The 26,138-nt window shown below is 52.1% G+C and overlaps 1 long non-coding RNA gene across 1 annotated transcript; it reads right to left on the bottom strand.

Moving 5' to 3' along the window:
• LOC141573452 (uncharacterized) lies at positions 1-25,915 on the bottom strand. The gene is made up of 3 exons (XR_012499168.1): positions 16,899-25,915; positions 16,303-16,706; positions 1-520 (listed from the first exon to the last, which is right to left on the bottom strand). It is a non-coding gene; the product is annotated as an uncharacterized LOC141573452 (long non-coding RNA).
• Positions 25,916-26,138: the final 223 nt, after the last annotated feature.

Raw genomic sequence — 26,138 nt, 5'->3', positions numbered from 1 at the left:
ATAGAATTGGTCAAAACACGTTATATCCTTACACGCTTCAAAATCTACTGGCTAAAGGTGAAAGAATTTAGGTCCTGATGAAAAAAAAAAAATGCAGAATCCAGAGAAAAAGAGGTGAGGTATCATTTTAGACCTAAAGACAGTCATTTGCACAATTTAATAGCTTTTATTTTTAAAATTGCCATCGTGAGGATGCTGGTGGTGGCAATGATGTTTGGGGACCACAGGTCCTATAATTAGACTATGAGACAGAAAAACATGTGGCGGCAAGTTCGAGGTCTCGCCTGGCGGCTTGGATGGGTGTTTTAGAGACAGTCGTCCAGGGAGGCCTGCGCGGTTTCTGAGTGGGGTTGTGTGCTTCCAGACAGTCTGTCGGGGCGAAGCAGGATGGCCTGGAGTGAGCGGGGCCAGAGCCGGCCGGACCGGACGCAGGACAGCCCGGTCCACGGTGACGCCACAGAAGAGATCGGGGACAACGCCACGTGAAGTATCGCAGACGTGGGGTTAGAGGTCTTTGTCCCTGCACGTGGGACAGAAACAAGAGAGAGGGCTGAGGGTGGCTGTCTGTGGCCTCAGGCCGGGGTGACTGTGAGAGATAAGGTGGTTTTAGCAGAAACTCAAATTTGCAGGGAGTTAGAGTTAGGTTTGTGCCTGCATCACTACCTCTGCTTGCAACTGACCTTCACCCACCTAGAAATACGCTGAAAGCAGAGTGAGGAATAAATCCTCTGTTGGTCCCCGGGATACCCAGAAAGAATCAATGGTTTAGAACTCTCTCTTCAAACACAGTGATTGTTGATTTCTTATCTCCTGTCCACTGTCAACAACATCCCCATGTTTGGACAAAAGCATTTGCTTCAGAGGCATCTCCAAGAAGCAATGCAAACTGAGACATTTTTGTCAACCTTCCGAATGACCTCCTGTGCACCTGTCTGGAGGCCAGGTGGCTTCAGAGGTAATAAAGACCCTCCCTGGTCCCCATCTCTGCTCCATCTCTAAGCCTCTGTAAGGAAAAGGCTCCCCCAGTCACTAATTAGCAGCAAGTGCTGGGACCACCGTTCAGGGCTGAGACGCCCAGGAGTGGAGATGGAGCGGCGGGGCCTGAGGGAAAGAAAGCCGGCCTGGGACACACATTTTCTTTCAAACTTTCTAATTAACTTGCAGTGTGACCTTGGACAAATCTCTTAATCTCTCCCCACTTGCCGTCCTCCCACTGTCCGAAGGAGAGACACCGGTATTTATCGACTCCCTGCCTCTCTGGAGTTTCGCAAAGATTAACAAGATACAATTTATAAAGCGCCTTGAGCCCTACCGCGTTGCCACAGAAATCAAGGATTGCCTGTTTAAATCCACGGGCACCCAGAATGCGTTTCCTGTTGTGCGGTGTGTACAGCAGTGCCTGCGTCCCTGACTTTCTGTAAAATGCTCTTGCGCATGCATGAGTGGTTCATCCAGTAAGTCCTTTCTGTCCCCACCAACTGTGATTCCTCTGCCCTGATTAATTAGCTAAACCTGCAGGAAAGCCTCACCCTCCAGCTCCTTCCTTCTGTATTACCCATGCAAAAGTGAACAGTTTCCCTACAAGTTAAAAAAAAAAAAGCTGTTTAAATGTGGGGGGAAAAATAGAGACTGGAATAAAAGCTGTTTGAAATACAATGCTCGTGTCTCCCCATTGCTCAGTATTTTATGTGTCTGAAACGTGCACGTGACTCTGAGTAATTGCCCAGCACTTGCCCCGTCCTCGGGGCTTAGGCAAATCCCTAGCTTCCTGCTGGCCACGGCTCTTTTCTTTTCCTTCTCTTTTTTATCTTTAATGCACTGTGCTACGAAGATTTGTATAGCAGAAAGGAGCCTCTCTTCCCTCAACTTTTCTCAATGAGGGAATTAAACATGTCACCCAAAGGCAAGAATAAAACCTTACAGAAGACAGTCTGCAGCTGAGATCTTCAAAAGCTAAATTGTTCATAATGAAGTGTTCAAAACTAAATGCTCAAATTTGAAACAAAGAACGGAGAAAGGAAAGAAGGAAGAAGGGAACAAACCATAAAATTGGGTACCCAGGATGGATTCTGACAAGAAGTTGATAGATGGACCTGGCCAGTTTCAATGACCCCCCCTTTCATCTGGGAATTGGGCTACCATAGAAGATGAACATCGTGCAGATGACTGTTGAACGAGCCCACTTCGCTTGTGAGATGCCATTCATTTTGTGTGTGTGCGTCTGGTCCCACTGCATACCCTGTGGTCCAACAGCGTGAACACCTATCATTGGCTGAGTGAGGACAGAAGGAAGAGAGAGGGGAAAAAACTGTCTTAGGCATCTCAGCCTGATACGTCTCCTGAACACTTGGAGATGGTTTGCTCCCAAGCGCTCGCTGCAGCTGTGCAAACTAGGGTTAAAGCTGAAGGAAAAGACATTTGTAGCTTCAGCTTTGCAATCCGAATTCAAATGAGATTGGAGTGGAAAATGTAATAAGGATGATTTTGTCACAAATTCCTGGTGGCTTCTTTTTCACGCCTGACGGGGTTAGGATTGAGTCATGCCAATGGGATGCAGGGCTCCTATCTGCTCCTGGACTCAGGGCGCTCAGAAGAAAAGGCATCCGCACAGGAGCAGCCCCTCTGTAAAAGGAAAACTGCGGAGTGAAGGCAGAGAGAGTCGGAAGGCACCAGGGAAGCGCGCCGCAGCATTCTTGCAGCCCTCCTTCCTCCACAGGCACTTCCTCACTTTGCCTTTTCCCTAACTGTAATTTCTATGCTAATATATTTTGTAAAAATAGGTAAAATTAGGGACTTGAAGTTTTGTCAGAGTGAAGAGGTCAGCAGATCCTCTTCCCCTAAAACACAGATACTAAACTGGACAAAAATATCAAAACAACCATTTTAAGGGTTCTCAATACTAACCTAAAGCAGACAGCGAATGGAGGAGTGTTTACTCATGGAAAGCTACTGAACTTTGGGTCACGTTGGGGGGAGCCTGCAGTGGTCGTGCCCAGGGCCGCCTGCACCCTCCTGCCAGGCCAGTGATGGTAGTGGGGCTGCCAGGGCAGGGGCGGGAGGGCCTGGCACAAGGAGGAAGCCCTGGCATACTTTGAAATCGCCTCTCCCTACGTACAGATCCATCAGCAGAGGGAAGAAACTCTATTGTCACAAAGAGCTCAAGCACAAACTTCAGTCACCACTGAAAACTGAACTGTGCACACCTGGGAGTGCCTTCTGAGAATCCAGAGCACAACATAAAACTAAGAATTAAAAACAAAACGAGCAAAGATCCCACCAGCTCCAAATCACAGGGGAGATCAAATCTAGGCAAGTTATTATAAATACAACAAAACAAAAAATAGAAGCAACAATAACCCTCAGGGAAAAAATTCAGAGTTGCAAGAACTCGTTATCTGAAATGTCTCGTCTTCAACCAAAAATTATGAGGCTTGCAAAAACAGGGAAGTGTGACTTGTATACAGGAAAAAGTGGGGAAGCAGTCAATAGAAACTGACTGTGAGTGGGTCCAGACGCTGAATTTAGCAGATAAAAAACTTCAGAGCGTCTAAAAATACTCAAATTATGGAAACTATATTTAAAGAGTTAAATAAAATATGATGAAAATGACTGCACAAATAGGGAATCTCAATAAAAATCTGTAGCTACCAAAAAAAGCGATGGAAATTTTGAAGTCATAAAGGACAGCGACTGAAGTGGAAACTTCGCGGGGTGGGCTTGACAAGCAATGGATGTGAGACAGCAGAAGAGAGAAACTGCGAAAGTGAACAAGAATCAATGGAAATAATTCAACCTAACAACAGAGTAAAACACGGGAAAAAATTAAGAACAATTAGCTGCAGAAAGTACCTACAGGACATCAGGGAAGCGAGCACATGTAACAGGAGCTCCAGAAGGAGTGATAAAGGGGAAGAAAAGCAATGAAGTAATGGCTGGAATCATCCCCAATTCTGTGAAAAACACTAACCTACAGATCCAAGTGGTTCACTGAAATCCACGTAGAAAACCCAAAGACATCCACGTCTACCTACATCGCAGTCAAGCCGTGCAGAGCCAAAGAGAAGAGAAAATCTTGAGAGCACTAAACAGAAGCACGCCTCATCGCATACACACAGAAGTGTTGGCTGAACATGACCGACTGGTCAGCTGAAGCCGTGGAGGCCAGAAAGCAACGGAATGATGCTTCCGAAGTGCTTAGGGAAGGATGCTCAGCAGGAAGTCCGTGTATCAGTGAAGCTGCCCTTCGAAACTGAAAGTGAAATAAAGACGTTCGCCCACAAAGAAAGGCTGGGAGAATGTGAGTAGCAGACGTGCCTTATAAGAACTGTTAAAGGCAGCCTTGCAAGCCGAGAAGGATGTAAGATGGTAACTTGAATTCACAGGGCAAAAATGAAGAGAATTGGAAATTATAAATAGGGGAGACTTCATATAAAAGACTCTATAAATATGTTGCTTCTCTTACCTTCCTTAAAAGACATAAGAGGTGGGAGGAGGGACAGGCTTGGGGGAGGGAGGGCAGGATGCAGAGGGACAGGTGTGACCGCATCTTGAAGGAGGAGAAGGGAGGGGGGCACTGCCTGGGCCCTGTGTCAGCCCAGGATGTCCAGCCACCGCGGCACTGGGAGCCGCGAGGAGGGGAGGAAGGGGGGTGAGGACCTGAGGTGAGGAAGACCGGAGGGGAGGTGGGAGGCAGGGCCCACAGGCCTCCCCAGCCATTCACCTCTTAGAAACCGTTTGCTCTTCATTCTGGCTGCAACGGAAAACAAGACTTCCTGGTGTCAAACATGCCAACGACGCATGCACTCGCATGAAACAAGCGTAGGTCATCTCCATCACGCATGCAGACCGCTTAGAACCGCAGAGACAGAAAAGACACAATGGAACAGCGCAGACAAGTCACGGCCCCGCGCGGAGGCAGAGCGTCGGGCGTGTGGTGTCCACAGACGCCGGCCTCGGACCCGGAGCTCTTTGTGCAGAAACAGCTGACTCGGCGCTTTCCTCTTTTGATCTCAGATAACATTGCAGGGATTAAATTCTTGCAATGACCAACTTCATTTTTAATACAATTATTCATTTATTTAATAAATATTTATTGAGAGTGAATGTGCCGGTCTCTGTGCTTAATAAATTATTAAATTTTAATCACAGTGTGTGTGGACAAGCACCCTGATCTGAGGGTGGATAATGCTCTCATTTATGCTCCCATTTACTACTCGAATTGATATTAGACAGTCATCATAAAATTACTTATCATGGCCCAGTTTTTCCAATTACCACAATGCCATTGAAGGATCTACAAAAGAAAAATATCTTATAAAACCCAGGCTTAAAAAATATGTAAAGATCTTTTGTAAAAGGATTGACCCGCCCCCAGTTTCTGAAAGGAATATTTTCTCACCATAAAAAATCATTTAAAAATACAAAAATATAAAGCCTGAAAAACACACTCTCCATCCCGCCACACAAAGGCAGGCACTCATAAATCTATTAGCATGTTCTTCTAGATTTTTGTCCCCAGTGTGTAGGTTTTCTCAGGTGAGACCTTGAGATTTGTCTTTCTTAAATTTAATAGTCTTACCTTAGCTGTTCCCAGCGTTATTGCTTATCGAAGTAGAGTCAGTTTACAACGTTGTGTTAGTTTCCGGTGTTCAGCACAGCGACTCAGTCAGACATACACACACATATATTCCTTTCCATACTCTTTTCCATCATAGGCCATTGCAAGGAGCTGAGTGTAGCTCCCTGTGCTGCACAGCAGAGCCTGCTGTTTATCTGTTTGATGTGTAGTCGCTAGTTTCTCCCCAGTGTTAATAAACACTCATTGTAAACATCATTTCACGTTCCAAACAGCAACCAGATGAAATGGCCAGCTTTCTCCAGATTTTTTAATTTTTTGCCAGCAGAAATAGCACACGGTGAGGACTTTGTTCAGAAGTTTTTGCCCAAATGGAGTCGACAGCAGCATTTATCGTGTTTACTGTGCGCCTCACACCGTGCTTTCCAAGCATGATCTCATTTAAAGGCCACAATAATCTTATTGGGTAAAAATTATTATTGTTCATATTCCCTAGATAAGAAGCTGAAGCTGAGAGCGACGACCAAGAGGCACAGTGACGTCTGCTGAGCGCCCGTCATGTGCCGTCTCTGCGGTGCTCGCCGGCTGTCACCTGCCCCGTGGGGAGGATGTCACTGCTGTCCTCCCCACTTCACAGGTGAGGACACGGAGGCAGTGGCTCTGGGAGGAGCTTCCCCGGGCTGCACGCCCCAGCTGAGCGGGAGCGGAGACCTGAGCTGCTGGCTTCGGAGACGGGCTCGTCACCACCCCGGAGCGCGGGCAGCTGGCGGAGCGGAGGAACTGACACTGTGCCCTCAGGACACGTTCCCAGAGGCCATCACCGCCCAGGAGGCACTAGACCCTCCACAGTAGCCACCAGGTCACATTCCGATCCGGAAAGCGTGACTCTGCCCATTTGCGTGAGGGCCTGGTGTCTGTTTCCATCTTGCAGAAGCAGAAGAAGCACATGCTTACACGCTGAGTCTTCTGCTCCGTGGGCTTCCTAACCGATGCGCCTTCGTTTAGATATTGCCCACGTGGTACCAACCTCAACACCCTGCCACTGGGCATGGCCTCTCCCCTCCACCTCTGTGGCTCCTGGTGGCTTTCACATGTCCCACCAGCAGACCTAGGGGCATCCGTGCCTGAGTGACCTCCTGCAGGGACGGGAAACAGAGAAGGAGTTGAGGGAAAGGGAAGGGAGAAGAGACAGGAGGAGGCAAGGTCGCTCCCTTCAGCAGGAGGAAAACCTGGCGGCTGGAGATGCGGAGCAGAGGTTCTAAACCATGTCTAGGAGCGGGGTCTGGGGAGACCTGGGGTCTGGGGAGGATCACCTGTCCACGCGGCTGGGAGCAGCGGGCACCTGACCGCGGGTGAGCTCACCGGCCAGGACTGAATTTATCCCTAATCAGAACGCAGGACTCTGAAAATTCCTGTGAACACCCCCAGCTCTCAGGATGCATTTCATTTGCCTCCAGAAAACCGTGACACTGTTTATAGGAAGGAGAAAGAGGATTTTTATAGACAAACTCACGACAGGCTTTAAGGACATCAGGGGGAACTCACTACGAAACACTAATAATTTCAGTGTAAATGAATCTAAAATGCATAGATAAAATTGCTCCTAGATTGCATATGCATTTTTTTAAAAATCAAAACAAAAAAAATGCCTTGGGCATAACATATTCTACTTTCATTTTGAATTTTTTTAAGTGTCTATCACAGCAGCCTCTGAGGAGAGACACAAAACCATAAATGTAGTTAGTGACCAAATCAGCACCAGGACCTGTGAGCCCCAAACCTCAGGCCCCCCATTCTTGTCCCTTAATTTGTTGAAATATCAATTTCCAGTTCAGGATGGAACAGCCGGAACCCCCGCTCCCTCACTGGAAGGAGCACCGCCCTTCCTGGCAGGCGCTGAAAGCGGGCTGGTGTTTACAGAGCGCCTGGGGGACGTCCCGGGCAGCTCCGATGGCGGGTGTAACCGCAGACCTTCTCAGATGATGTCAGCCGGGGTGGCACCCTGCCGAGGCCCGAGAACGCAATACGTCACTTAGAGAAAACAAAGCAAGTTGAAGGTGGTGAGCGAGGAAGCCGGTTAGCTAATCACAACTGGGTCAGTTAGGCAGCGGCTTTGCTCTCGGCACCGCGCAAAGGTGGCTGCAATCCACACGGACACGGACCTGCATCTCAGGGGGTTTGGACAAAAGACAAGTGGGGTCAACATCGGTGGACACAGAGACCAGTTCCACTCCCGCTTTATAAGCCGTCTGGACGGCTGAGCCCCTCTAGAACGCAGCACTTAGAGAGCCCGCGGGGACACCGCCGGGATGCAGGACAGACAGGCGGCATTAGGCAGACAGGGGGCACGTGCCTGAGCCTGGTCCCCCTTCCCGGCTCCGCGGGCAGCGCTGTGTGTCTGGGAGGGTTACCTGTCTGACGCCCCTACTTACCGCTTTCTCACGCGGTTAGCCGTACGTCGCTTTGTCCTTATTGCTCCCCCAAAGCAGAGATTACCACTCGGTTTTGCAGACGTGATGTGTGAGTTCCAGGCCGCTTCACGTTTACGCAGTTCACCGAGCTGGGACTTGGGCCTGAAACCGAGTCAGCCTGACCTCGGGTTCTCCGCCCAGGAGCCCTGGCAGCGGCCCCGCCGCCGTTCAGGCTGGCGTGTTTGTCTGCTGCCCCTGATGCAGAGACGCTCGTGGGGAGGCTTCTCCCCCTGTGCCTCTAGCTCCTTGCTCCTAAGAGGAGCCCGTTCACTCAGGAAGGCCTTCTGACGGAACAGGATGCGGAGAGACTGGCCTGTCACTACCGGGGGAAAGACTGACACGTAAGGGACTCACAGGTCGTGTCCAAAGACAAAAGTGCTCCGAGCAGCTGTTGAGCAGGGGGAGAGGGGACTTGAGTGAATGAAGGAACGAGAGAATGAATGAGCGGTTTCTCATTCCTAGAGAGTATGTTCTCCGAGCAGGGCGCCCCCGCACGGCCGCGGACGCGGCGAGGGCACGCTCAGGGCGCGTCGCGCCCCCCCCTGCCCCCAGGGGGGCACGGCTCGAGGGTGCTCTCGTGCCGCCGTCGTCAGCTCCTTTCTCACTTTCTGTTCTGCTCTCTCTGTCTCACTTTGCCTCAGTTTTGTTATGTACCAGTTTTAAAGAACTTTTCCCCTCACACTAGCTCCCTCGTTTATGGGGCCAGCATTTCTCCAAACACGCCCTTTTCTCCTTGTCCCCTCAAAGCTCCTTTGGTCTGAAAGCACCTTGCTGTGCCTCCTAGGGTGCCTGAGATGCGGAGATCTCGGCGAAATCGGCCGCGTCAGCAACCGCCTCCAACTTCAGACTCGCCCCTTAGCCGGCTGCCCTCAGAAGGGCGATCTGAGTGTCGGCCGCCCGCCCGGGGAAAGTGCGCGCCGGAGCTCGGGGCCCGGGCGGCAGCCCTCCCCGCGCGACCTGTGCTCCCGCGACCCGCTGCTCCGCCAGTCTGGCGCGGAAGAGTCTAAAACTTCCCCGGGGAAGATCCTGTGCTCTGACAAATGCCCCGGGAGGTGAACACACATCAGAAAGAATATTTTTAAATGTGCAAAGTTGTTTACAAATAAGAAACTCAAACTCATGTTTTTAAAGCACCAAGAAACAAAGCAGCAGGAGACAGCTCGGCGCTCCCCGCGGCTGCTCCAGCAGGGGGTGCCGAGCGCCCACAGGGCCGCCGGCCGGCAAAGGCCTCTCGGTCACCAGGCACGAGACCCGAGACACGCCTTTGACTTGTCCCCCCCCACCCTCCCCCCGCTCATCCTCCTCCTCCAAACTCCGCGTGTTCTAACCCCAAAGCCTCTCTCTCATCGGCATCTTCCTCCGCGTTCTCGTCCTCCGAGGCCACGCTCCGCTCCCGTGCACGCTGCTCTCAGCCCTCCTCCCCCACCCCCCGGGGGTCCTGGGCAGACACTCCGGCTCCGAGCCGCGCGGCTCCGATGGTTCCCCAGGAAGTCAGTGTTCGGTGACCGCCTCTGTCCTTGCTGGGGCGGCAGACAGGCGCCGCGTCTCTGTCCAGACTCCTCGTGCTGCCCTTCCTTCATGCTCTTCTTCCTGCTGTTCAGGAAACTAGCTTAACTGTGCAGCCTGGAGGGACGGCGCTGACGTGGACTCTATACAGACCGAGGGTGTGAGTCTCAAATCGTTGTCCTCAAAATGGGCTGGCCTTGGCGTGGCCGCCCCGGTCATCGTGAAGCAGGGACTGTGTGTGTGTGTGTGTGTGTGTGTGTGCGCGAGAGTGTGTGTGTGAGTGTATTGCACCAGTGGGAATGTGGCATTTTATTGCTCTTAAACTCCATCCACCTGTAAAGTGCACAGTGTGGTAGGTGAGGGGGAAATGCTATGGAACAAACAGCAGTTTTCTAGAAAATAATAATGATCTTAAACAGGTTTGTTCTGAAGCAAATCATGTGGTTTTTACAAATCCCATCATTTACCAAGAGGTGGACCTGACTGTCCTCCTTAGAGTCAGCGTGGAGGGGACCCCCGGGGGACAGGCTCACGGCCCCACGGGGAGGAGGCTGTCGTGGGGGCCTGACTTGTGCTCGCGGTGGCCAGTCGGCGTGGAGCCACAGCATGAGGACGCTGCGTCCCAACCAGAGAGCACCTGGGGGCGTGGGAGCGGAGGGGACTCTGTGAGTAGCATCTTTGTCCTCCTTTTCCACAAAGTCATTTATTTCGCTAATGGGCTGAAATCCCTTGAATACGGCTCGGATAATAAGTGGGCTCCTGGACTGTGAAAATTGTTTTCCAGAGGGCTGTGAACTCCAAGGGCTCTGAATTAAGAATAAAATCCAACTGCAGAGAAGAGAGGTTTTCCCAATGAGGCGGGAGCTGGATGGCCAGCGACAGGTCAGCCGGAGACAAGACTGCAGGAAGGGCAGACGGGGGGGCGGCCGGCTTCCCGAGCCCCCAACACGATGATGCCTATTAAGGACGCACTTCTGCACAGGAGACTCTTTACAGAACAGAAATAAGACGTGATAACCACCCAGAGCCTGCTGTGGAACAGCGGGGAGGCGATCAAGGAGGCCTGGCGCCCAGGAAAGCGGCCGCTGGAGTGTTGCGTGTCCTCTGACAACGGCGGCCGAGGGGAACCAGACTGCGACAAGGGAGGAGGCAGCTCTGTGCGCAGCACGAGAGCACACACACCTGAGCGTCTAAGGGGGAACAGGGCCAGGTCTGCCCGCAGAAATCCACGGGGCCTCGTTCACGGGCCACGGGGCCCCTGGAGGACTGAGGACGGCCACACGCTTTGTCCATCAGAGGAAAGACGCAAGCTTGATCCACAGCCTTCATCACTATTTAACAAGTGGCCGCCAGCTGTCGCGGCTTCCAGGGACTGGGGAGTTACTCGGCGATTGCTGAACACTGGGCTAGTGCACGCGACAAAAGCCCTAGAGACCCCCTGTGCTGCTGTTTACTTCCCGTGTCCCTCCGTAAAAAGAGGACACTGAACCAGATCACTAGGGCAGCCCCTGGTGCTGAAGCTTCAAGGACGGAGTGCTGCAGTGACGACGGCGGACCGTGACGCCTGGCCCGGCTTCGGAGCGCAGTCCCACCAGCTCTGCTGTCAGCTCGGGTAAATCCGTTACCTTGTTCGAGCCTTGGGCTCCTGCCAAAGTACTTGCCTCGTAGGGACGCTACAGGGAAATGAAGAATGGGTGCTGAGTGCCCAGCCTGTGGGGCCCCCGTTCACCATCAAGCTACCGTTGGGATTCTCTGAAACCAGCTTTTCTGACCTAATCTGGTGATTGCGTCACCTGCAGGTGAATGTGTCGGCGGCTCTAAGTCCCAGGTGTCAGCAGCGTAACACGGTGACAGTTCCCTTTCGCTGTGGGAAGCGCAGTGCGGCCGTTCCTGGCAGCCTTTGCGGCCAGGAGGGAGGCAGGGACCCAGGTCCCCCCGCCTTCGACACCCGCTCCGAGCCTGTGGTTTGCGAGGTCACCACAAATGGGAGACACAGACACGGCCCCTCGGCCTGGAGCTGACCTCTTCCTTCCTCACGTTGCACTGGCCGAAACTCGTCACCCACTGTCACCCAGACACACGAAACTGAGGAGGGCAGACGGCCCTTCTGCCAATTAGACACTAAAAAAACGCTAACACTGGCTTTATGACAAATAGTTTACAAGGTGAACGGAAACTCAGGAGAAACAGCATAAAGAAATATTAAGTGGTTTATAAGCTTCCACTTGTGTTATCATGAAGGTCAAGTCACAGACCCCATCTGAAGAAATGAGAAATACACTGCCTGCCGCTACGGAGCGTGTGGGCACCCGAGGACCACGCAACACGGCGTCTGAAGGCACGTCCTTCGCCGTCAGCGAAGCTTCTCAAAACACTGATCTCATCCTTTATTACCTTTGACTTAAGCCTAAGCTCACAATGCGGTAGTTTTTAGTGAGAAAGTGATGTGAACACACAGGAAACAGCAGCGTTAGTGCCCGTCCCCGAGGGGCTTTCAGGCACTGGGACCACGAGCAGGTCTACACAGCGCGCTGCTCTCTCACGCGATGAGAGTTATGGATATCACGCATGAGGTCGTCTTGGTGGGTGTGCTACTTGGCTATGTGCCGTGAAAAACTGCCACCAGCCCAGTGGCTCAAAGCCCGCAGGTTTACTGTCTTGCATTCGTGGAGACCAGAGGCCGCCGTGGGTCTCCCCGGCTCCCGTGGACGTGTCGGCGGCGCGGCTGCCGTCTGCCCGGGAGGACTGCTCCCTCGTCTCCTCCTTCTTCCCCGGGCACCTGTCCTCCACGGCTCCCGGCCCTTCCTCCACCTTCAGAGTCAGGAAGAGCGCCTTCTGTTCTGCTCCCCTCTGCGGCCTGGTCACATGGCCTTTCCACTCGGACCTGCCTGCCTTCCTCTCAGAAGGACCCTCGTGACTGTGCTGGGACCACCTCACAGTCATCGTCATCTCCCACCTTAACTGCAGCTGGGCAGCGCCTTCACCACGCGGGGCACGGTCACAGCTTCTGGGGATCTGGACACGGGCCTCCTCGGGGGGCCTTGTGGAACTGACCGCAGCCGGTCAAGAAGGGACGCACGACTGCTGTGGCTCTAACACTTCACAGACTTGATAGACTTGTGTTAAGTGTGGCGACATAACACAGCCCTGCCGGAGCCTGAGGAGCAGCGAATGCTGCTGCTGCTGCGCGGGTTGTGACAGCTGTTCCCACAGGACAGGGCAACGCGAGTGGAGTGATGCAAAGCCAAGGAGTTAGTCTTCAGCCCAGGAGGAGGGACAGCTGGCAGGCAGCCGTGGAGGGCAGGCTGGCTGGACCACCCCCTGAAAGCAATGATAAACCTTAGGCAAAATATCTCAAAAGCAGGAGGAGATGCCACATTGAAAACACAGGAAGGCAACAGTGAGATTTGTGAGTTTGCACCTTTTTCCTGCAGGGCCTCCTCCCACCCACGTGTGGCCCAGAGCAGAGCATCTGGAAGATGAGGGTGAAATGCTGAGTGCGGGGGAGCCACTGAGAGCGAGCACCAAGACCTGCCATAAACTCCGCCCAAACCACTGGTGGACGCCTGAAATGTGCAGGGGGGGCCCCGGGGACCACACACACACACACACACACCCGCGCAGCAACTGCAGATGGAAAGAACTGAGTGTGAACTTCAGCTGCTGCCAACGGAGGGAAAGACCGAGGTGAGTGTCTGCGCGCAGACAAGTTCGCTGCCGCTGATTCAACGTGCTTCAGCGAAACAGAAATGAAGTCTCTACAATGTGTCCTTCGTAAAGTTCAGGTTCCAGTTTTAACAACCCCTAGTCATGAAAAGAAACAGGGAACCGCGACCTAAGTCAAGGCCAGAAAGAAATAAGAAAGTCAACAGAGACTAAACGCAAGATGCCCCAACGCTGACGTGAGCCGGCAAGCGCCTCGGAGCCGCTCCTGTAAACAAGGCCGAGGGCTCGGAGGACGCGCACTCACGGAACGCGACCGAGCGGGGAGGCCACGCGGACGCTCTCAGGGCAAGACACGCAGCATCGGAGACGAGACGCTGCCGGGGGGCCTAATGGCAAACTGGGGGCAACAGGGGGGAAACAGGAGTAGCGCAGTCTGAAGAAGAGAGAAATAAATAAAGTAAGAGTGAGCGCAGGTGTAGGAAACCGCGGAGAAGACCGTGCAGCCGGACACGGGCGCGTTCATTCCCAGGGTGAGGAGGGGGACGGAGCAGGACAGAAAACGTCTGAGGAAATGATGGCTGCAATTTTTGACATGTAGTGACAGACATCGCCTCACAGACCCAGGAAGCTCAACACAACATGAGCAAAGTAAATAAGAAGGAGACTACACTTAGGCCCCATCATAAATCCTGCTAAACCACGCATTTGCCAGACCCCAAGGTTAAAGGTAAAATCTTCCAGACTTTGCACCTAGAGAGCAGCAACGCATTTCACACGGGGAAGAAATGGCAGAAACGACGCTGACTTTCTCATGAGACATGATGGAGCCAGAAGACAATGAAACTGCGTTTTTTAAGTGCTAAAAAAAAAATTAATCCAGAAATCTATGCCCAATGGGAAACGTCCTTGAAAAATGAGGATTAAAAAAAGACATACCAGATGAAAAAGAAAACTAAATTTTTCTCTGAAAGACCTGAGCTATAAGAAACGCCGAGGGAGCTTCTCTGGGCCTAAGGTCGATGGTGACGTAGGTTCACACGAGCGAATAAAGAGCTGTAGGTCCGGCAGGTGTGTCAGTAAATATGAAAGCCTGTAAATAGGTTTTCTTTTTCTCGTGATTTATTTAGATTGCACATTACCGTTTAAAGCAAAAATTAAAAGACTATGCAGGGAACAACGTTTGTACACGTACTACGTGTTGTAACACAGAAGTTGTGCTGGGGACCCCGGCCAGTGAAGTAAGGCGAGAAAAACCAGCGGCACCTGGGCAGACAGAAAGCAGACAGCCTTTCCCACCACTGCCACGCCTGTCTGTGTAGGACAAGGACTTTCAGAACAACCCCAAGAACGAATAAGGCCACAGATACGAGGCCACTGTGCAAAGAGAAATGTTATTTCTCATTCCAACAACAAAAGAAGGAAAATAAGATTTTTAAAAATTCCTTTACAGCAGACTTAAAATAAGAAAATACTTAGATGTAAACGTGACAAAAAGGAGCAAGTTTTCTATATTTAAAAAAAGTAATATATTAATTCTAAGTCAACAGTGATAAAAAATATATATATATACTGTAATCCATAAAGCAAACTCCTAAAATGTTTTTTTTAAAAAAAGATAAATTTAAATGAATTTGAAGTGGTAGGTAAAACATACGTGATTAACTCAAAAATGGTAGGAAAAAAACTAAAACTGGAACAAAAACCAGAAGAGACCCCGCTCTGCAAAAAAAAAAAGTAATGATATGAGAGACTTAAATCAAATCATATCGAAGGTCACATTGGATGTAAATGGGCAACACCCCAAATGGAGTCAAAGGAAGCAGAAGTGGGCAGAACCGAGTTTATAATTAACCCAGGGCCCGAAATTAACCTGCTTTGTAAAAATGGAGTCGATACAGAATCGTGTGTGTTGAAACTGTTGCGTGGCATCAGCGCGGCCAAGTGAGTTTCATTCAATAACGCACCAAACAAATAACACAGGAACCTGCAAACCCCAGACAAACACTCGGACTCGCTGAGCCTTTATCGAGGGTTCAGTCTATGGTTTAACTGACAGCGGAGCGTCAGGGAAGAGTTTATCTTCCCCCATTTCTGTCCACACCGTTCAGCCCGTGGGGGACCTGACACGGTGTGGGGGCACCGGCAGGGCGCCGGCCCCCGGGAAGCCCTGGCCCCTCGGAGCCGCAGGGCGCGCGGGCCCAGCCCCACCACTGCCTCGGAGCCCTGGCCTCCCGTCAAAGCGAAAGCCAGCATCCACCTCTGGGAAAGAAAATGGCCCAGAAAGGGGCAGGAGCGCCCTCAGACGACAGGTCTGTCACAGGATTTTTAAAAATAACCAACGCACAGAAGACACATTTTGGGGCCCCGATAATAAGCAGCAGACGCTCACAGAAGAAGGAAAGCTAACCAGCGACTCTCTCTTTCTCTGACATTTTGAAAAGTTCAGTAGATTCATGAGGGACTGAAGAGAGGAAAACACAACTTCATTATTTTAAAAAGGGCAAAGCCTGCGTCCGAGGACCTGCAGGCACCGCGAGCCCCCGGGAGGCTGGGAGGCGGTGCGGGCAGAGCCCTTGGCAAAGCGGAGCGGGACGCAGGCGACTGGGCGGGAGGTGCCGGGAGCGAGAGCTTGGAGAAGCCTTTGCAAGCCACTGTTCCTGCAAAGAACAAAATGCTGCCTTTTCCGAGGAGCGTTTGACAGTGTCCTCCTTCACTGACGCAGAAGCCTGCAGTCCAAGACAACGACCGGGTTTAGAGGTCTAAGGAGGAAGCACAGGGAACCGTGCTTCAGCTGCCGTGGTCTGACTCAGGGAAACGTGGGTGATTCTGAGGCTTATTGTGAAGACAGAAGCACAGCTGGGGGCCAGAAGCATTTCCTGGTGACCTCATATTAATTGCTCAAGGTAAGTATCACTCAATGAAAGGGACACCAGCTCAGCCAAGCGCACCTGCATCAGAGTGAAAACCTAGTCATTCAGAGGCTGTGAACCCTGCAAAGCTACGGAGCCACCTCCGGGCTTGGGGGTAGAGAGTGCGGAACAGTCACATCCCACCTCCACCGCCACATGCACACGCCCAGCTCACCTGTCCTCCACTCTCTGCCGTACGCCACACTTCTGAAAAATCTTTCCCCTCGCCACCAGCACCGCAAGCCTTAATCCGATAGGAAGCGAGATTAGGTATCATGTGTGAGCTTTTCCGCAGCAGTCTAATTTTTCATTGTCTCTAAGAAGAAACATTTCACCCGGTGCTGAGCTCACTGGTCAGCGAACACGTGCTCTTGGCCGCCCGCCTAAAATGCCCTTCAGCTGCAGCATCGCTGTGTCAGGCACTGCAGCATCCGGAACCAGCTCCTCTCGCTTGGAGTGGAACAGGGTGTAATTGCGGTCCGGCTCTTCACTTGGCTCATGATGACCGTGTTAATGGAGTGTTTCCAAGGTGTGAGGACTTCACGAAGTTGTGCAATCCCGTGGCCATGGTGTTATCACCTTAGAAAATGAGAAAATTCAGCCACAGAGTGATACAAACTTTTGCACAAGGTATTCTGATATTTTTCTCTAGTTTATTCAACAATAATTACACCTGTAAGGGTCCCTGTGTTCACTTCTGGGTCTACCAAAACAAACAGCTTAAATACGGTCCCCAAGCTCCTGAAACTTACAACCTAGAGAGGCGCATACCAGGCAGGCTGACAGCAGCTGTAGGACCCGGGCCGGCGTTTGAACTCCTCTGAGCTTCCTCTCTTCATCTGTGGAAAGAGAAGCAAATGTTAATGACTGCATCTTAAATCTGAAAAGGAATTGAAAAGTCTACAATAATAGATGCTGGAGAGGGTGTGGAGAAAAGGGACCCCTCCTACACTGCTGGTGGGAATGCAGACTGGTGCAGCCACTGTGGAGGACAGTATGGAGTTTCCTTCAAAAACTGAAAATAGACTTACCACATGATCCAGCAATCCCACTCCTGGGCATACATCCAGAGAAAAATAAAATTCAAAAAGACTCACACACCCCAGCTTTCACAGCAGCACTATATACAGCAACCAAGGAAACAACCCAAATGTCCATCAACAGGTGACTGGATAAAGAAGATGTGGTATATCTATACAGTGGAACACTATTCAGCCATAAAAAAGAATCAAATAATGCCAATTGCAGCAATATGGATGGACCTGAAGACTGTCATTCAAAGTGAAGTGGGCCAGAAAGAGAAAGAAAAATGCCATATGATATCATTTATATGAGGAATCTAAAAAAATAATAAAATAAAAATAAGGACACAAATGAACTAATTATTATTTTGACTTCTTGAATATCTGTAAGCACATCTGACTGTCCTTTATGATTGGATTACCGCATTCTGTTGATTCTTATTTTGTAGTTGGCATTACTCCTTTGATAACTATGTAAGTTTACAAAGCTAAAGATCTGATCTGTTCTTAGGGGAAAAAAAGAAAAGAAAAGGAATTAAATAGGCCAACATGTAAAGTATAAAGTAGCACCTGTTGATTCGTGCTCAGTAAATACTAGGAGGTACTAGGACTAGCAGTGGTGACAGTAAGCGTAGGTGTGGCTGAAGCAGGCGCAGTGGCGGTAACAGAGCACCAGCGACAGTGGCAGGAGGAGCAGCCGTGACAGTTGTAAGAGTAGTAACAGTGGTGGGAGCAGTGACAGTGGCAGCCGTGGTGACAGTGGTGGACGTAGCACCAGCAGCACCAGCAGGAGGAGCAGCCGCAGCACGTGGGTTGGCGCTGCCCTCTGCTAGCTTCAGCGAGAGTTGCTGAGCACCAGAGCTGGACGGCGGGTCGGGGGGCGTCTGCAGGGCCTCCTCCGTCTCTATCTGCTCCTCCCCACTTTCTTCTTCCCCCCGACCCTCCCAGGGAACTCAGGGCTGCTTCTCTTTGGCAGGGATGATTCCACTCACACCTGCTGCAGTACACGTGGTGGTCGTGCTGGTGCTGGTGGCAGCAGGTGGTGGTGGTGGCAGGTGGGGGGATGCAGCCCAGCAGCGGGAAGAGGGGCACATGCAGCAGCAGCTGAAGCCCTTGGAGGGGACGCACAGAACCCAGGTCTTGGATGGCCAGGGGTGATGTCCTAGGTCAGGTGATGCTGAAGCTGATCTGACAGTTTGGGCTGGACTGGCCAGGCAGTTGTGGGTGTTGGTGGGAGGCGGGGGGACGTGCAGGACACAGGCTCGGACCTGAGGTGTGTCCAGGTCGGGGGCTGCTCAAGGGAGGGAGGGTTCGGGAGTCAAGGTGCAGGGAGAAGTGGGCAGAGGCCAAGGGCTCCAGCCAAGCCAAGGGTCGGGCCTTTCCAAGGGTGGCTGCCATGCTGAGGAAGGTTCCTGAGGTGAAGAAGGGCAAGGCCTCAGAACCCACGGAGCCCCTCCCTGACCCCAGGCTGTTCTCGGCCCCTCGTGTTGTCTCTCTAATCATCCCGCTACCACGTTGCCTCTACAGTGTCTCATCTCGAGGGGATGTCTTCACACCTACAAGGGTTGAGCCTTTAGAACATTCTCTGAAGGATGCAGCCCACCTGGATTCATCCACCTTCCCCCACGACCCCCTAACAGCAGAAGCGAGAACTGGTGTGGCTGATGGTGCTAAGATGGCCCTGGAGATGCCCGTCCGGGCACTCCCAGCCTCTTGTGATCCCCTCCCCACGGACACCTGCTGCTCCGGACCCAACACAGCAACCACAACGCCAGGGTGGCTCGGTGGTGAGGTTACGGAGGGTCGTGCCTCCCGTCCTGCCAGCACTCTCTCTCTCTCTCCCCCTCCCTCTCTGTCTCTCCCTCTCTCTCTCTCTGGCTTTAATGAGGCACCTGCCATGTTAGAAAGTCATATCACAAAGAACAGAGGGTGGCCTCTGTCCAACAGCCCTCAGTAAAGTAAGGCCTTAGAATGGAGCTTAATCAAAGACCTTTCCCTAATGGAGCGTTCAGACGAGACCACGGCTCTGGCCAGCAGCCGGCCTGCAGCCTCGGGGAGCAGTGCACGCAGAGGACCCAGACTTCTGAGCCACAGACATGGAGGCAAAATGTGTGCGGGTTCCAGCTGCTCAGTCCCAGGGTCACTTGTTACACAGCAAAGATAACTGACGCTACCGTGTTCCGCACCTTGAGATGGTACCTAAATCAGGGTCTCACGAAGACAGTAAAGGGACTGAAAACTCCTGGACCCGCAAGTCTGGCATAAACATACATTCTGCTCGTTTCAACGTAACTACAGCCGCAGATGGCACAGTGTGCAGTAGGGTTTGAATATTAACTTTTGATCCCACCCCCAATAGGCCATTGCTTTTTTAAAAATGAGCCAGGTGTGGTTATGGTCACAGGCTCAGTCCTGGTCCTCTCTGAACCCCGTCTGCCCGGGCTGCTTGGATTCCACGTGGCCATCGCCACCAGGCTTTTGTTGGTTTCATTTCCTGTGTCTGGACCTATTTCCACTTCCAGAAAAAGAATCTTATTTTAAGTGCTGAGTCTCTGCCAGTGGAATTCCTGAGGAAAGTTTGCTCCTCTCCTGTAAAACACCTGCCACCTCACATCCCTGCAGCGGGGTCCTCCCACTGTGCCCCACGCGCCCCCACAGACGCTCAGAGCTTCACGCCACCGGCCGTCGCGCCTCTGTGTCCTGAGCTGCCCGGACCCCGCGAGCAACAGGGGATGGGCAGGTGGACTTTTCACCTGCTCACTCCTCGGAGACAGACTTGAGGCTGAAATACAGAGGAGCCCCTCGCTCCGCTCTGCGTCTTGGTCATCCTCCAGCACCGCCTCACCTGTTCACTCCCCCTGCTCACACACGCGCACATGTACACGCGCGTGCGCGGACCTACCTGTGAGCCATCATGAACCACCTGTAGGGACGTAACAGCCCAAGAGTGGGGTTTCTTAGCCCAGGCTGGCTGGTATCGCAGTGTTCAGCTAGAAGCTCACAGACCGCTGAGACCAGACGTCTTACCCGAAACATTAGTGAGCAACACAGAAGCACACGCCTGGGAGTTAACTGGGTGATGCCGTCTCTGAGTAGTAAGACCATCATGTTATCTGGGGAAGAATCCTATCTTATTCCCCTTGGAGCTTGTCAACTTTCTCGACGTGCCTTTCTCGAAGCGCATAGTTGTTATTAAATAAAACACAGTCTGGTCTTAAACAGGAGCGACAAAGCAGATATCAAGGGCTCTATCCTGGTCTTGAAAAGTCAGTCCCCGGACCAGGTTATGGCCAAGAACGTCCAACCATTTTGACAGTCACTTTGTGCTCCTATCTAACATTCATCACTATTTTCAACTCTCGAGCAGGTGACAGGTTAGTATATTTCTAATTTGAAGCAAAGGAAAACAGCCAAGTGAATTCTCAGCAAATTTCAAAATTTATGATGGACACTTGCATGCTGTCTGTCCTTGGATGGATCTGGAAATGTTATCTGTTAAGCCCCATAATGTATTGAGCGCCAATCCCTGCGGTCCTCTGTAAAACTGCAGTGAACATGGCGAACGTGTCCCCAGCACCTACCACGTGTCAGGTGCTGCTCTAGGTTTAATTCTCTCAACCCCAGAACTGACGCTATGAGACGAAGGGCTGTTAGTAACATTCCCGGGTTACAGGGGAGGAAATGCGGGCAGAGATGCTGAGTCACTTGCCCAGGGTCGCACAGCTGATAATTTAGGGCTGCGCTTTGAGCCTAAGCAGGGTGGAAAGGACGTTGGTGTTTAACCACTGCACTACAGTGCCTGTTTGGTCCGACTGAGTCTTTTAACTGTATTGTTCATGTGAGAGAGAGAGAGAACAGGAATTATAAATAATGAAGAGATGGGCCTGATTCCATCTCTTGGCTCCACTGCTGGACCCCACGAGGACATCCTTGCGAAAGGGCCAGAGGAAGTATAGAAACCCAAGCACGGACTGACATCACTGTGCTGCCGGATGCAGAGGGCACTGCGTCCTTTGAGCGAATGCGGGACTGAAAGGGAAGGAGCACAAAGGGACAGAGAATGACAGAAGGACCCCCGGAGGCTTCAATTACAGTCTAGGCAGAAAACAATGCCCCACACCCGTCGCTCAGCAAATAACGTGGTTTTACAACACTCAGTGAAACATCTTACGAGAAATTAGATCCACTTGGCTTTGGCTCAGTTCAGAAGAAGGTGCTTAGAGAAACTTACCCTCATACCCAGAAGAGTCCACCAAGAAAAGTATTATTTCAACTGACTCGGCCAAAAGAACTTTCACTTTTATGAGAAACTGATGACTCTCTCATGGGCTGTGAAATGAATACTCTTCATACGGCTGTAAGGGATATTTTTCTTGGTATCTCTCAATGTGTTCCCACCTGTTTTATCTTATTTTATGGTTCAACACTTCACGAAGCAAGAAAGATGAGAATCAGCCTTACCGTCAATAAAACGTAAACAGCGTCCTCTCTCACGGAACAGTTGTAAAACAGAAACAGAGTGACGTTCGTGGAGGGGCTGGATTTGCGTACCTGGTGCCCGTTAACCGGTCATCTCCTCGTTCGTTCGTCCGCTCTCTCCCAGGTTACAGGTAAACAACCGCGGCCCAGGCAGACCAAATGACTTGCCAAGGTTTTCACGCCCATCTTTCGATTCACGTGTCACTTTTCTCCTAGTGCCCATTTGGACCTGAAATGCCTATCTCACATTTGAGTGAAACAGACTATATTCTCCCTCAGATGGGCTGCTGCTAATTATGTGGGGCAAACATTTCCAACACAAAAACTTTTCCACAATAAAAATGATTACACAAAGGGCAGTTTTATTCGATGCACTTTGGAAGCTTTGAAAGGCACCTCCAATCAGCAAGCAGCTGGATAATAATTTAAGCCAATCTCTGTGGTTGTTTAAAGAAAATTAAAACATGTGACATTGTTTAATTCTGTGGAGCAGTGCTCAGTCTCCAGCTCAGTGCAGGACAAAGGCTGTAAAAGCCACCGCACTTTGTAGCTAGGAGCCCCGTACGAGGTTTTATCTTGCACAGATGGCATGATATAAAGCTGTTAGGAGCATTATTTATTTCAAAATGTTTGCGTTGAAAACATGGAGAGACAACCCATCTCCAATTTAAGAACATCCGAGGGCAGAGAAAGCAGAGCAACGTCGAAGATCTGCGATTTCAAATAAAACTTCTGATGAAGGACATTTTAGAAATAATTATAAACCCATCAGTTACTAAGACAATGAAATTTCTAAGTCTTCACAGTAAATGGCCCGGGGCCCTATTGACATAAGAAACAGTGCTTCCATCCAGAATGTTCCGCACACAGCTTAGGACGCACTCGTGCATCGGATCCGAGCGCAGCAAACATCAGTTTGTATCCAGCTCTTGAATTTAAAAATACACGTGCTCTATCGACATACTTCTCCTGTAACGTCTGGAATCAGTGCTCCCACGGGGTGGAGGTTCTGTTTAAAATCAGGTGAGTTTACTCTTTCGTTTAAAACCCTCTTTGGCGGCACAGTCTTGGCGCCAGGGTTGGCCGACTGCAGCCTGACAGCCAAATCTGGCAGCTGCCCGGGTTTATACGGTCCTTGAGCTGAAAATGGTTTTACATTTTTATAGGATGGTAAAAAAAAAAAGTAAATAAAGAAAATGCAACAGAGACTGGATATGGCCCACAAAGCTTAAAATATTTACTATAGGTCCTGTATAGGAAAAGTGTGCCAACCCCCGGTCTACAAAACAAAATCCAAATTCCTGGTCTTGGCGTCCAAGAGCCTTCCTTAGTGAGCCCAGAACATTTCTCTAGCTTAATCCTTTGCCTCCTCCCCCATCTAAGCCATCGAGTTACTATTACTGCACAACAGGTTACCCCAAAATGTAGTAGCTTAAAACAACCACTTTGTTGTAACCCTGGATGCAGTCGGTGAAGAGCCGAGGACGTGGGAGAAGGGCTGCTTCTGCGCCATGATGCCCGCTCGGGCTGGGCGTTCTGCAGCCGGGGGCTGTGATCGCCCAGCGGCAGCTTCTCTCCCGTCTAACTCCACGGCAGTGACCGAGCTTCCTCACAGCAGGGTGACCCTGGGGTAGCCAAAATTTGGACATGGTGACATAGGGCACCAAACACCAGTGAGTGTTCCAGAGACAAGGCAGGAACCGCGTCACCTTCTCAGATGCCCACGGGGAAGCTATGCGGATAAACTCCGCCACATTCTAACGCTTCTGAGCAAGAACAAAGGGAGGGATTGTGGGCCCTGCCGGGTAATGGGAGGGACGGCGCGGCCCGAGGATGGGAGTGCAACCCCAGGGGGCTTCTCGGAGGAGTCTCCCTTCCCTAAGCTGGTCACACGCTCTGTAATTCAGAGTCGTGCACACGTCTGCCTTCTGCATGAGCGTCCCTGCCTCCCTCCCCAGCGCACTCCTAGACATGCGTCAGGGCCCCACAGGGTCGCCCACGAGGAGCTTCTCCCCTGGCATCTGCCCGCAGAGAGCTCACTGGCTGCGAGGGGGGAGAACGCACATGTGGAGGGGTGACTAACAATTGAAGGCAACAGATGATAAATAAAAAGATCGATCGATGTTTCTGAAAAAGTTTGTTCCGCAGAAAAGTTGCCCATTTGAAAACTGGCTCGTGGCAATGGAGAAATTGAACAGCTGGAACACGTGTGCTGGTGACCTGAAACAGTGGTCACCTCGCTGGCCAGAAGCAGGGCCCACTGCGGTTGGGATTGGCCCTAAAGACCCTGTTAGGTCCCAGAGCCCGTCCCCAAGTCCACACCAGAGAGCTGAGGACACGCTGGGGCTTGATTCTGTCTTGGCTGCTTCTGACGGGAGGCTCCTCTTCACCGTCCATCTGGCTTCCGTGTCTCAGTGAAGGGCGGCCCCGCCGCCCGCGCACCTGCAGGTCTGTGTCCTTCGTGATGAAACCCAAAGACGCGGCCGTGCTGGCCGAGCAGGTCCCTTCTCGCAGGGACAGACTGCGGGCTACTGAATGGAGCTGCTCCCACAGGGCCCACCCGGGAGCAGGTCACGTTGAACACAGCGTGCAGGAGGGGACTCCGTCCTGTAAACTGGGTTGAAACGCCCCTCCTGTCTCCACGGCAAGCATAGTGCTCACGGCACCAACGGCCAGCCAGCCCGGCGGTCCCCACCTGGAAAGACGGCAGACAACAGGCCTCACCGTCCAGCCAGCCTCCCGCTCGCCTGGGCGCGTCCCACAGCCCCAGCAGAGCACACGTGCACATTTCTCATTACGTAGGAATGACACAGAAAAAGAGTCACCCAAAGGTTCCACCTTTTCCTAAATCAAAGAACTTAGCAATAAATGGCTTGACATAAACAGATATTACTTTACCCACAATCCAGTCCCTAACCCCACAGCTAAGGAGGGCCGGGGGGTCTGTGATCAGAGGAAACAAAGTGAAAGCAGGGGCGCCCGCACAGTCCAGGGGGACGTGAGGACGAGGCGACTGCATTTGACGGGCTCCGTTTTTAAAAGACAAGCAAATTTTATTCTGCCCAGATTTCTGACCCCAATGTCTGGCAGGAACCGTGTGAACAGTAGGCCACCAGCATCTACCTGCCTGAACTGGGTGTGCGTTAACAATCTTGCCTAGAGAAACAGGGCGACACTGTCCATTGCAGACCAGAGGGAAAGCAGCCCCCGTGCAGGTGGAAGCAGGCCCTGCAGATGGCCTGGGGGAGTGGGCAGGAGGGCTTCACCCAAGCCTGCGTCCCTGCCTTTCCCCGCGACGCCAGGGCTCCAAGCTGAAGGGAACACGCGTGCATGCGGACTGCCCTGCCTGCTGAGAGGAAGCTGGCTTAGCCACGACCGGAAAGCCAGCGGACGGAAGCCAGCATTCCTAGTGCTGTTTCCACAGTGGCCCAGGTTCTCGGGGAGACTGAAGTGGGCCCACAAGTCCCTGGGCTGCGGAAGCCACATTCTTCCTAACTTGGCCTTAACTAAGTCAGCAGGTCAGCGAGGTTGTCCTCTCCCGCACGTACAAATCCTCGAGGTCACTTGGCATTGATTTCAGCAGCCCCCAGCTCTGATGCTCATGGTGGTGGGCCTGGGAGCGCGAGCCGCCCCATTGAGCAGCCAAATACCTGGTGTAACAGGTGCTGCTGAAGGGGGTTCTTTCTGGTTTAGTTTTCCCTCCTCCCCGTCTTGTCCGGTGTGTCTTGTCCTCTGCAGCCAGAATTCTAGACTCCAGCACGCACGCCTCTCGTCACGTTTCTGCGCCAGCTGGGGAGCACACGTGAACCTAGCAGGCACATGCATGTGTGTGTCCGCACACGCACACCCTGCCCTGCACCTCTCCGATGTTCACTAGTAGCAGCAGTGTTGTCATCATAACCTCTGAGAAGTCAGGAACAGCGGGGCCCGAAAGCAGGTCCTCGGAACTCCGGGTCCTGCGTGCCCCTCCATCACAGCCGAGCCCCGCGGTCTTCCGCTCAGGAACTCACCGTGGCCCCCTGACGCCTGGGCACAAACGCACCTGCCTGTTTGCAGCTCACACGCCAACGTGGATGCCCCCAAGTCCCAGCAGCACGATTTCCACTCCACCTGCATCCATGCGCTCCGCTCACCGTGAACATGCTCCCCGCACACGCTGGCGTGTTATTCTCAACTCTGCGTTCCTCGGCCAGGAAGCCCTTGGAGCACCCCCGCGGGGTAAGCCCTTTCCACGGCGAGGGGACCCGAGCGTGCCTGCCGAGAACTCTCAGGTGTGCAATGCCGTCTTCGAAGCCTTCCCGCCCGCCCGGCCCCTGCGAACTCCTCCGCCCCGCGCTCCCTTTAGACTTGGTGCCGGGGCAGAGCCACTCTGGATTGCTCTTCCATTGTGCCTTTTGTGGTTTGTATCTGTTCCCCAGGCTCAGATGGCAAACTCCTTACTGGATCGTATACTATTCAGTAAGGAATCTGCCTGGCGTTTGGGGGAAGGACGTATGTCCCCCAGCAGTGG

Source organism: Camelus bactrianus, chromosome 15, assembly GCF_048773025.1.
Source record: "Camelus bactrianus isolate YW-2024 breed Bactrian camel chromosome 15, ASM4877302v1, whole genome shotgun sequence".
Classification (NCBI taxonomy): domain Eukaryota; kingdom Metazoa; phylum Chordata; class Mammalia; order Artiodactyla; family Camelidae; genus Camelus; species Camelus bactrianus.
This window is presented reverse-complemented; position numbering and strand designations above follow the sequence as displayed.